The sequence below is a fragment of the Mus pahari genome, chromosome 5, assembly GCF_900095145.1.
Source record: "Mus pahari chromosome 5, PAHARI_EIJ_v1.1, whole genome shotgun sequence".
NCBI classification, from domain to species: Eukaryota; Metazoa; Chordata; class Mammalia; order Rodentia; family Muridae; genus Mus; species Mus pahari.
Window position 1 is genome coordinate 18,422,385 of NC_034594.1, and position 4,069 is coordinate 18,426,453.

Here is a 4,069-nt window from a genome sequence, read left to right on the forward strand (position 1 = left end):
ATATATAGCAGAAGATGGCCTAGTCAGCCATCATTGGGAAGAGATGCCCCTTGGTCTTGCAAACTTTATATGCCCCATACAGGGGAATGCCAAAGCCAAGAAGTGGGAGTGGGTGGGCAGGGGAGCAGGGTGGGGGGAGAGTATAGGGGACATTCGGGATAGCATTTGAAATGTAAATGAAGAAAATATCTAATAAAATAAGTTTAAAAAAAGAAACTAACAACAGTAAACTTTCAATTCTATTCTTCACACTACAGAAAATCATAGTCAACTGCCTGGAAAGCTGCTATATTAAATCATAAATGGTAACTCAAGTTGTGAAGACAAGCAAAGGCAAAGAGCTGCAGTTTTGATGCGTGCTCAAAGTCTAACACTGCTGTGAGAAGACGGGGTCTATATAATGCCGCTCTGCCCCCCCCCCGCCCCCAAGACAGTCTTCTATGCAGCGCTGTGAACTATGAACTCACAATCATCTTGCCTGAGCTTCTCCAGTGCTGAGATTACAGGTGTGTGCTGCCACACCTGGCCCTAGTGAGTCATTTTAAAAAGCAGAGATGGTGGAAATGTGCACTGTGGATTCCAGCTTGGTATCACACTTGGATCACTAGCTCAGGAAGTAGAGGGCAACTGTCGTTGTACAGAAGACTCCTGCTGAGGGCCAAGCACGTCTGCAGGAAGCTATCTGAGAAGCAAGTTTTCTAGTAACAGCGTATGACTGCAATCTGACCATCACCTTTCTTACAATTTCCTGAGAAACTGAACCACAACCACCACCTCACCTGAAAAAGTCTGAAATCACATAGCTTCGGAAGTAGCTTGCTACATAGTAATAAAAGTACAGTAGTAAAGACTCAAAACAGTCTCATGGAAGAGGTTACTTCATGAACATTTAAAAATATGACTAACCGAAATAAATTCTTCTCAGTGAATAAATGTAATCCTATCATTAGCCTTAGATTCTACTTGCACATGTTAGAACATGTGAGGAGACTGGAAGAACAGCAGCATTCAGCAATCAAATTAGAAACTACTTCAAATTCTACCCCCAAACTCAGACAAGTATAATAATCCTATGATAATCCTAAACCTACAATACACTGCTAATGCAAAGACTGAGGACAACTGTGTGGTGTCCACATCCCCAAAATGGTCTTGCACCCTTCTCCTCTCCCTTCTGCCCTACAACGTCACTAAGTGTTGCTTTCCCTCTTCAAGGAACTAATCCTAAAGCCACTCCTCTGATTTACTGTGATTTCCCACATCCTCTCTCCAACAACACTACCCCACAGATGCCGGGAACCCCTTTCTCAAAAGCTCAAATAGCTTTCCAATTCTCCAATGCAGCAGAAATTCTACACCATACATGAATAACATTTTTCTAGAAATATCCTTTTCTGAGCCAAGCAAAATGTTCATATTTAATATTTTCATTTTCATGTTTCAATTTTTTTCATTTTTACTTAAAGTCTACACTTTATAATTCAGAGGCTTTCTTTCCTGGAGTTCTTTCTTTTAACATCAGAGAATTCACCCTGACCCCTACCCACTCCCTGCTCCCATCTGGTCAGTAGATCCTAAAAAACCCTTTAAAATATATGCTTTCTACAAAGAGCATACTCAGGGTTGAAATTCAGCCAGTCATGTTTCCTCTTCACTCTGGGAAAGAGTCAGTTAATTTTTAATATGAAGAATGAAGGACAGTAAAACCTCAACTTGACAATATTTACAGTCAAGATAAAGATTGTACTCAGTTAACCGCTAAGCTATGCTTGAAAGGTCAAAATAAACTAACAAGTTTATGGGGAAATATTGAAAATATACACACTACTTTTTTTTTTTTTTTTTTTTTTTTTTGGTTTTTTCGAGATGTCCTGGAACTCACTCTGTAGACCAGGCTGGCCTCAAACTCAGAAATCCGCTTGCCTCTGCCTCCCAAGTGCCGGGATTAAAGGCGTGCGCCACCACGCCCGGCTTTACACGCTACTTTTAAGAGACCTTTAATACATGGTGTACATTATTACAGGCTAGAGATACGCTGTTCTAGCTATTCTCACTGGGCATTCTAGGACCTTCTCCAGGCAAGAACTTACAGGTAAGTGTTCTCAAAGTAAAGGAATGAACTTTGTGTTGAAAAATGTAAAGGTAAATTTCAGAAGTTAAATTTATAGCTCTTGATGTGATAAAAATCTTCCTAAGCAAAAACTAAAACTCTTAAGTCAACCAAGACAGGCGAATCAGCAACATAAAACATTTCTCATTTGAATAAGTCCGTGATAGATCACTCTGTGTAAAAATTAAATAGAGTCGTGCATGGCACCTGGAATTCCTGTTCTTAGAAAGCCCAGGGAGGCAAGAAGAGTCAGAGTTCAAGGCAAGCCTAGGCTAGAGAGCAAGACCCTTTCTAACAAAGGCGTGGGAATTTATCTGCTTATAGAGATAAAAAGAGAAGAAATTGGGGAAGCAGAACAATATTGTATATACTGACTATTCTTGCTTTGAAAATTTCATAATAGCCTCATAAAACTTAGGAGGAAATGTGAGCAAAAAAATTATAAAAAAATAAAGTATGAGAAAAATGTAACTTAATCTTTATGATAAACTTAACATATGTCAAACTAAAAGGCTGCCAAATTATATGAAAATTTCACTTTTCCAATTTACTTTTACAATCACATGCTTAAAGTACAACTAAGATATAATTAGTGATAAATTTAGTTACCTTTGCTTCTTCAAGTTCCTTGTCGGCAGTGTCCACCACAAAATTCTTTTCTTTTTGTAATTGCTCTGCTAGTTGGTCAAGTTTAATCAACTCTTTACAAAGGTGCTCATTGTGGTTGGTTAAGTCATCTACTTGAGTGCTTACCGCCTCTTTACTATCCAAGAGTTTCCTAACATATTCTTCCAAGTCATGATTTGTCTGTTTGAGATCTTCAATCTGTTACAATCAGAAAAGAAGTAATCATGTTAAAAGGATCCCTTAGCTTCCTTCTGAGAAGAGCAATTGGGTGTTAGAATCAGAAAGACAGTTTGCTAACTGGCAAGAACACATAACTGTACAATCTTTGTGTCTTATTCATTTTGTTCCATGTTGTTACCAATCTGGAAAAACCACTAAGTGAAAATACTAATTAAATAACTAATCAGTGTGGTAAGAGTCAAATCTAGGCCACCATGAATGCCCAGCAAGCAGCCCTGCTAAGCCACATTCCTAGCCACCAAATTATTTTTTCTTAATAATTTCATGTCAAACCAGGTTTTTTAATAGAAATACTATTTTTAAAAATAGGTTTTTTTGCCAGGTAGTGATGGTGCATGTCTTTAATTCCAGTACCTGAGAGGCAAAAGCAAGCGATCTCTGAGTTCGAGGCCAGCCTGGTCTACAGAGTGGGTTCTAGGATAGCCAGGGCTACACAGAGAAACCCTGTCTTGAAAAACAAAGCAAAGCAAAACAAAATTAGTACTTTAAATAGCTTTTTAAAAATACTTGCAAGCTATTCTTTGGGAATTTTGTAGTATTTTATAAGATGCATTAAAATCATTTATTTACCCATCCTTTCCACTGCTTCTAAGAAATACATAGAACTCCTTTATGCATCATGAATTTTGTATTCTGTACATCATGTTCATTTTATTGTTAAGTGGATGAATAAAACAAATGGATCATCAGTAAATACATGGATACCCTCCTTGCCACTGACAGTAAGCCTTTTTATTCAATCCATGATATAAATGTTTTAGAAGAGACAGGTTGGGGTCCTCCATGCCTGGAATCTGGTGTGTTTGTGTGTATCACTCTGTAAGCTCCAATGGACTTAGTTTGTTGTTGTTGTTGTTGTTGTTTTAAGATATTTTCTTTATGTACATTTCAAATGCTATCCTGAAAGTTCCCTCTACCCTCCCCCTGCCCCTGTTCCCCTACCTACCCACTCCCACTTCTTGGCCCTGGCATTCCCCTGTACTGGGGCATATATAGTTTGCAAGACCAAGGGGCCTCTCTTCCCAATGATGGCTGATTAGGCCATCTTCTGCTACATATGCAGCTAGAGACACAAGCTCTGGGGGTACTGGT

The 4,069-nt window shown here is 38.7% G+C and overlaps 1 protein-coding gene across 1 annotated transcript in view; it reads right to left on the reverse strand.

Moving 5' to 3' along the window:
- Tsga10 (testis specific 10) overlaps positions 1–4,069 on the reverse strand; it is a 90,603-nt gene that overhangs the window by 69,775 nt on the left and 16,759 nt on the right. The window contains exon 3 of the mRNA XM_021197678.2: positions 2,720–2,935. The gene's annotated coding sequence lies outside the window, so the exon portion shown is untranslated. The remainder of the gene's footprint in view (positions 1–2,719; positions 2,936–4,069) is intronic.